This window comes from Myxine glutinosa, chromosome 3, assembly GCF_964187855.1.
Source record: "Myxine glutinosa chromosome 3, kmMyxGlut1.1, whole genome shotgun sequence".
NCBI classification, from domain to species: domain Eukaryota; kingdom Metazoa; phylum Chordata; class Myxini; order Myxiniformes; family Myxinidae; genus Myxine; species Myxine glutinosa.
Window position 1 is genome coordinate 134,623,823 of NC_136263.1, and position 9,202 is coordinate 134,633,024.

The following is a 9,202-nucleotide window of genomic DNA, read 5'->3' on the forward strand; positions in this document are numbered from 1 at the left end:
TTTGGTTAGTCCTTGTCACCCCCTTGTAAAAATTGCAGCATTACATTTGTGGGCAGATCAGCGTTAATTCGTTTCATTTTTCCCTTTTTCAGACTGAGTGAACGTAACCATGGGTGATACAAGCAATTACTGTAGATCATTGAACAACAATTACACCATCTCTGTAATGACAAAGATGGAGCACGAATGGATGCACTGGACATTTAAAGGCTTGTCATAACCTGTAAAATGGATAATAAAAATCACAGGAGTACTGCAAATGTACGTGGTATAACTTATGGAACCATTCAGTGTTGTCACGTGGTACAACTTATGGAACCATTCAGTGTTGTCACGTGGTATAACTTATGGAACCATTCAGTGTTGTCACGTGGTATAACTTATGGAACCATTCAGTGTTGTCACGTGGTATAACTTATGGAACCATTCAGTGTTGTCACGTGGTATAACTTATGGAACCATTCAGTGTTGTCACGTGGTATAACTTATGGAACCATTCAGTGTTGTCACGTGGTATAACTTATGGAACAATTCAGTGTTGTCACGTGGTATAACTTATGGAACCATTCAGTGTTGTCACGTGGTACAACTTATGGAACCATTCAGTGTTGTCACGTGGTATAACTTATGGAACCATTCAGTGTTGTCACGTGGTATAACTTATGGAACCATTCAGTGTTGTCACGTGGTATAACTTATGGAACCATTCAGTGTTGTCACGTGGTATAACTTATGGAACCATTCAGTGTTGTCACGTGGTATAACTTATGGAACAATTCAGTGTTGTCACGTGGTATAACTTATGGAACCATTCAGTGTTGTCACGTGGTATAACTTATGGAACCATTCAGTGTTGTCACGTGGTATAACTTATGGAACCATTCAATGCTGTCACGTGGTATAACTTATGGAACCATTCAGTGTTGTCACGTGGTATAACTTATGGAACCATTCAGTGTTGTCACGTGGTATAACTTATGGAACCATTCAGTGTTGTCACGTGGTATAACTTATGGAACCATTCAGTGTTGTCACGTGGTACAACTTATGGAACCATTCAGTGTTGTCACGTGGTATAACTTATGGAACCATTCAGTGTTGTCACGGGGTATAACTTATGGAACCATTCAGTGTTGTCACGTGGTATAACTTATGGAACCATTCAGTGTTGTCACGTGGTATAACTTATGGAACCATTCAGTGTTGTCACGTGGTATAACTTATGGAACCATTCAGTGTTGTCACGTGGTACAACTTATGGAACCATTCAGTGTTGTCACGTGGTATAACTTATGGAACCATTCAGTGTTGTCACGTGGTATAACTTATGGAACCATTCAGTGTTGTCACGTGGTATAACTTATGGAACCATTCAATGCTGTCACGTGGTATAACTTATGGAACCATTCAGTGTTGTCACGTGGTATAACTTATGGAACCATTCAGTGTTGTCACGTGGTATAACTTATGGAACCATTCAGTGTTGTCACGTGGTATAACTTATGGAACCATTCAGTGTTGTCACGTGGTACAACTTATGGAACCATTCAGTGTTGTCACGTGGTATAACTTATGGAACCATTCAGTGTTGTCACGGGGTATAACTTATGGAACCATTCAGTGTTGTCACGTGGTATAACTTATGGAACCATTCAGTGTTGTCACGTGGTATAACTTATGGAACCATTCAGTGTTGTCACGTGGTATAACTTATGGAACCATTCAGTGTTGTCACGTGGTACAACTTATGGAACCATTCAGTGTTGTCACGTGGTATAACTTATGGAACCATTCAGTGTTGTCACGTGGTATAACTTATGGAACCATTCAGTGTTGTCACGTGGTATAACTTATGGAACCATTCAGTGTTGTCACGTGGTATAATTTATAGTAGAACCATTCAGTGTTGTCACGTGGTATAACTTATGGAACCATTCAGTGTTGTCACGTGGTATAACTTATGGAACCATTCAGTGTTGTCACGTGGTATAATTTATAGTAGAACCATTCAGTGTTGTCACGTGGTATAACTTATGGAACCATTCAGTGTTGTCACGTGGTATAACTTATGGAACCATTCAGTGTTGTCACGTGGTATAACTTATGGAACCATTCAGTGTTGTCACGTGGTATAATTTATAGTAGAACCATTCAGTGTTGTCACGTGGTATAACTTATGGAACCATTCAGTGTTGTCACGTGGTATAACTTATGGAACCATTCAGTGTTGTCACGTGGTATGACTTATGGAACCATTCAGTGTTGTCACGTGGTACAACTTATGGAACCATTCAGTGTTGTCACGTGGTATAACTTATGGAACCATTCACTGTTGTCACGTGGTATAACTTATGGAACCATTCAGTGTTGTCACGTGGTACAACTTATGGAACCATTCAGTGTTGTCACGTGGTATAACTTATGGAACCATTCACTGTTGTCACGTGGTATAACTTATGGAACCATTCAGTGTTGTCACGTGGTATAACTTATGGAACCATTCAGTGTTGTCACGTGGTATAATTTATAGTAGAACCATTCAGTGTTGTCACGTGGTATAACTTATGGAACCATTCAGTGTTGTCACGTGGTATAACTTATGGAACCATTCAGTGTTGTCACGTGGTATGACTTATGGAACCATTCAGTGTTGTCACGTGGTACAACTTATGGAACCATTCAGTGTTGTCACGTGGTATAACTTATGGAACCATTCACTGTTGTCACGTGGTATAACTTATGGAACCATTCAGTGTTGTCACGTGGTATAACTTATGGAACCATTCAGTGTTGTCACGTGGTATAATTTATAGTAGAACCATTCAGTGTTGTCACGTGGTATAACTTATGGAACCATTCAGTGTTGTCACGTGGTATAACTTATGGAACCATTCAGTGTTGTCACGTGGTACAACTTATGGAACCATTCAGTGTTGTCACGTGGTATAACTTATGGAACCATTCAGTGTTGTCACGGGGTATAACTTATGGAACCATTCAGTGTTGTCACGTGGTATAACTTATGGAACCATTCAGTGTTGTCACGTGGTATAACTTATGGAACCATTCAGTGTTGTCACGTGGTATAACTTATGGAACCATTCAGTGTTGTCACGTGGTACAACTTATGGAACCATTCAGTGTTGTCACGTGGTATAACTTATGGAACCATTCAGTGTTGTCACGTGGTATAACTTATGGAACCATTCAGTGTTGTCACGTGGTATAACTTATGGAACCATTCAGTGTTGTCACGTGGTATAATTTATAGTAGAACCATTCAGTGTTGTCACGTGGTATAACTTATGGAACCATTCAGTGTTGTCACGTGGTATAACTTATGGAACCATTCAGTGTTGTCACGTGGTATAATTTATAGTAGAACCATTCAGTGTTGTCACGTGGTATAACTTATGGAACCATTCAGTGTTGTCACGTGGTATAACTTATGGAACCATTCAGTGTTGTCACGTGGTATAACTTATGGAACCATTCAGTGTTGTCACGTGGTATAATTTATAGTAGAACCATTCAGTGTTGTCACGTGGTATAACTTATGGAACCATTCAGTGTTGTCACGTGGTATAACTTATGGAACCATTCAGTGTTGTCACGTGGTATGACTTATGGAACCATTCAGTGTTGTCACGTGGTACAACTTATGGAACCATTCAGTGTTGTCACGTGGTATAACTTATGGAACCATTCACTGTTGTCACGTGGTATAACTTATGGAACCATTCAGTGTTGTCACGTGGTATAACTTATGGAACCATTCAGTGTTGTCACGTGGTATAATTTATAGTAGAACCATTCAGTGTTGTCACGTGGTATAACTTATGGAACCATTCAGTGTTGTCACGTGGTATAACTTATGGAACCATTCAGTGTTGTCACGTGGTATAACTTATGGAACCATTCAGTGTTGTCACGTGGTATAATTTATAGTAGAACCATTCAGTGTTGTCACGTGGTATAACTTATGGAACCATTCAGTGTTGTCACGTGGTATAACTTATGGAACCATTCAGTGTTGTCACGTGGTATGACTTATGGAACCATTCAGTGTTGTCACGTGGTACAACTTATGGAACCATTCAGTGTTGTCACGTGGTATAACTTATGGAACCATTCACTGTTGTCACGTGGTATAACTTATGGAACCATTCAGTGTTGTCACGTGGTACAACTTATGGAACCATTCAGTGTTGTCACGTGGTATAACTTATGGAACCATTCAGTGTTGTCACGTGGTACAACTTATGGAACCATTCAGTGTTGTCACGTGGTATAACTTATGCAACCATTCAGTGTTGTCACGGGGTATAACTTATGGAACCATTCAGTGTTGTCACGGGGTATAACTTATAGAACCATTCAGTGTTATGACGTGGTATAACTTATGGAACCATTCAGTGTTGTCACGTGGTATAACTTATAGTAGAACCATTCAGTGTTGTCACGTGGTATAACTTATAGAACGATTCAGTGTTGCCACGTGGTATAACTTATAGAACCATTCAGTGTTGTCACGTGGTATAACTTATGGAACCATTCAGTGTTGCCACGTGGTATAACTTATAGAACCATTCAGTGTTGTCATGTGGTATAACTTATAGAACCATTCAGTGTTGCCACGTGGTATAACTTATAGAACCATTCAGTGTTGTCACGTGGTGTAACTTATAGAACGATTCAGTGTTGCCACGTGGTATAACTTATAGAACCATTCAGTGTTGTCACGTGGTATAACTTATGGAACCATTCAGTGTTGCCACGTGGTATAACTTATGGAACCATTCAGTGTTGCCACGTGGTATAACTTATAGAACCATTCAGTGTTGTCATGTGGTATAACTTATAGAACCATTCAGTGTTGTCATGTGGTATAACTTATGGAACCATTCAGTGTGGTCACGTGGTATAACTTATGGAACCATTCAGTGTTGTCACGTGGTATAACTTATGGAACCATTCAGTGTTGTCACGTGGTATAACTTATGGAACAATTCAGTGTTGTCACGTGGTATAACTTATGGAACTATTCAGTGTTGTCACGTGGTATAACTTATAGAACCATTCAGTGTTGTCACGTGGTATAACTTATGGAACCATTCAGTGTTGTCACGTGGTATAACTTATAGAACGATTCAGTGTTGCCATGTGGTATAACTTATAGAACCATTCAGTGTTGTCACGTGGTATAACTGATGGAACCATTCAGTGTTGTCACGTGGTATAACTTATGGAACCATTCAGTGTTGTCACGTGGTATAACTTATGGAACCATTCAGTGTTGTCACGTGGTATAACTTATGGAACCATTCAGTGTTGTCACGTGGTATAACTTATGGAACCATTCAGTGTTGTCACGTGGTATAACTTATAGAACCATTCAGTGTTGTCACGTGGTATAACTTATGGAACCATTCAGTGTTGTCACGTGGTATAACTTATGGAACCATTCAGTGTTGTCACGTGGTATAACTTATGGAACCATTCAGTGTTGTCACGTGGTATAACTTATGGAACCATTCAGTGTTGTCACGTGGTATAACTTATAGAACCATTCAGTGTTGTCACGTGGTATAACTGATGGAACCATTCAGTGTTGTCACGTGGTATAACTTATGGAACCATTCAGTGTTGTCACGTGGTATAACTTATAGAACCATTCAGTGTTGTCACGTGGTATAACTTATAGAACCATTCAGTGTTGTCACGTGGTATAACTTATGGAACCATTCAGTGTTGTCACGTGGTATAACTTATGGAACCATTCAGTGTTGCCACGTGGTATAACTTATAGAACCATTCAGTGTTGTCACGTGATATAACTTGTAGATCCCTTCAGTGTTGTCATGTGGTATAACTTATAGATCCTTCAGTGTTGTCACGTGGTATAACTTGTAGATCCTTCAGTGTTGTCACGTGATATAACTTGTAGATCCTTCAGTGTTGTCACGTGATATAACTTGTCGATCCCTTCAGTGTTGTCACGTGGTTTAACTTATAGATCCTTCAGTGTTGTGACGTGGTCTAACTTGTAGATCCTTCAGTGTTGTCACGTGATATAACTTGTAGATCCTTCAGTGTTGTGACGTTGTATAACTTGTAGATCCTTCAGTGTTGTCACGTGATATAACTTGTAGATCCTTCAGTGTTGTCACGTGATATAACTTTTAGATCCTTCAGTGTTGTCACGTGATATAACTTGTAGATCCTTCAGTGTTGTCACGTGATATAACTTGTAGATCCTTCAGTGTTGTCACGTGATATAACTTGTAGATCCTTCAGTGTTGTCACGTGATATAACTTGTAGATCCTTCAGTGTTGTCACGTGATATAACTTGTAGATCCTTCAGTGTTGTCACGTGATATAACTTGTAGATCCTTCAGTGTTGTCAGCTGATATGATAAAAGGCAGTCACAATTTTCAAAAGGGGTAACGAGACATTTTGGCCACCCTGTGCTATCTTGACTGCTACTACACGACCATTCTATGCATTAACCACTCTGACTGTAAGACCCTTGCCTTACTACTGTCTAATAACTCGTATCTTCACTTAAGGGCTGTACACAAAAATAAGTCTCTTTTTTGGCAGTTTTTGACACCCTCTCCCCCCCCTGCAACGCTCGGTGATGCTTTGCCTGACCCCCACCCTAAAAAAAAAAGGAGGTGTGTGTGTGTGTTGGTTGTTATCTCCACACATGTGTGGGTCTCAGAGGGTGGAGCAGAGTCCTCCCAGGTCTCCAAGTATCAACCTCAACCTCTGTTTCAGTGAAGGATTGTGATTCATGGGCTAAGTTGTGAAGTTTGTGATGTTGTGTTGTTCTCAGAGTTTTGTACCAAGGGCTTTTTCAGGATTGTCACTGAATCCCATAATTCATTTCAGGAACCCCGTAAAGCCTCCAACTGAAGTTCGTTTGTGGTAAAGTTCCCATGCATGGTTTTAGGATTTCTGTAAGGTTCTTATTTGTCATTCTCGTTGCCCCAATTATCACTGGTACAATTTCGGTGCTCTTCAGCTTCCAGTATCGTTTGACTTCATTTTTGAGATCTTGATATTTTTGTCATTTTCTTCATTTCTGCATTATTTAGACCAAAATTGTTGGGCACTGATACCTCAATCAGCAATGCTGTCTTTTCCTTTTTGTTCCCGAGTACTATGTCCGGTCTCAATGCTTTGTTTCTATGTTCACGCTGAATGGGATCATCAGGTCAGTCATGAGAATTATGTCCTTGTTTTCAATAATTGCTTTTGGTTCATGTCTCCAAGAGTTTTGTGGAACTGGGATATTGAAATTTCTGCAGATATGCCAGTGGATTACTCTGCATACCTTGTTGTACTTTTGGGTGTAGAGCTGCTCTGACATGAGGTTTGTACATCCCGATAGGAGGTGACTCAAGTTTTCTTGTTCTACCTTGCAGAACCTACACTTGTCCGATTGACTCAGTCTTTCCATCCTTTTAAATCCATTGGTGTGGTGTCCTTGGTCTTGGGCATTAATAATTAATGATTGGTTTCCCATCCCAGTTGAGCTGACCACTTCCTTCTTAGCCATTTCAGTGATCCTTCTTTGTCTATCCCCAATCTGTCCAACTCTTTTTATATCTCCCTGCTGTTTTGTCTTTCTCTCAGTTGTCACTATATATCTGCTGGTATTTCATCTTGTATTTTTCTTTTGTCTTTTTTGCAATCATTGGGGCTGTATTCGTTGCTGTTTCCGCTTGGTGCATGACATATTCTAAGCGCACCTGTTTTTGGAAGTTTTTTTGTAAGGTGAGTGAGAGGTACCTTTTCTGGCTTGTTGTGTTCATGCTCGTACCCAAATTGTATTCCGTAGTCTGTTGAGCTTTTCACGTACTCTGCTAATCCTACAGTCGGTGCTCTGTGCACTTGATTGAGTTCCATTAGGCTGCCACCTCCTTCTTTCCTTGGCAGGTACAATGGTACATTATTGGGATGCACTGATTTGTGTAGAACATTTTGTGGATAGTGAGGAGTTTCCTTGTTTTGATATTTTGTTTTTGATTTTTGCTTGTGGCCAGTTTACTATTCTGCAGCTGTATGGGAACACATGTACTGTGAGTTGGTTTATAGCTTTGATTTTGTTCGTTGAGGAAAGGTATGTTTTTGATCAGCCTCAATCTATACAGGTATTGTTTAGTAATAGTTTTGCGCAGTGTTTGTGACATATTTGGTGGCCCTTTTATACTCCATGGTGTTTGTATGACGTTTCGTTTTCTAGTTCCTGTATCGTTGTGTCTGGGTTGATTTTTATGTTGTCCTGTTTTGTTGGTATACCATGTACGAATGTGCACTTGGCACACTTATGTCGGCCAAATTCCATTTGGATGTCGTCGGAGTACTGGTTCACTAATTTCAGTTGTTCTTCCAATTTTTCGTTGTTCAGTGCAAAGAGTCTTAAATAAATCAATGCCAGTAGATGTGTAATCTTTCTTTCGACATTATTTTACTGGATGTTCATGTGTATCCATGTCCTTGCTCATTGAAGATGTTAATTAGTGGATTCAAAACAGGACAAGGCAAAACAAGGCAAACTGAAGGGATCAGCAAGGCAAAACAAGACCTTGGAAGATCCCACATCGTATCTTCACTGCTGGTATTTTGATCTTTCCTTCTGAGTGCTGCAGGATTTGTATGGTATTCCATAGATCCATTGCTTTCTCAATCAGCTTGATTATTTGGTGATTTATCTTGTACATTTGCATGCACCTTAACATCCATGAATGTGAGGCACTGTCTAAAGCTTTTATTTTATAGTCAATCCATGCAGTGGACAATTTGGTTCTTCTCATATTGCAATGTTAGAGTATGGCCTTGTTTAGTAGTAGGTGGTGTGGAAGTGTAACTCAGCGTAACTTATTAATTGGCACTGGTAACTTATTAATTAACCTGGTAACAAAGCAAATACATTTTACATGCAAACTCTGTGAAGGACGAGTTTGTAAATGAGTTAGGAATGTGCACGAACAATGTAATCTCTTGAAACACCTGGTCAAGGCCCCAGGCTAGAGCACCCCCCCTGCTGTGTAAATGGAAATCACAGCAGGAGGGGAGCGAGCTGATGCCAGGACTCGGTGCGATGCATGACCTCGGGACATTAGCGGAGAGGAGATTAAGTCCAGTTTGGCGATATAACGAGAGCAAACGTTGAGTAAAGTAGACGTCCTCAG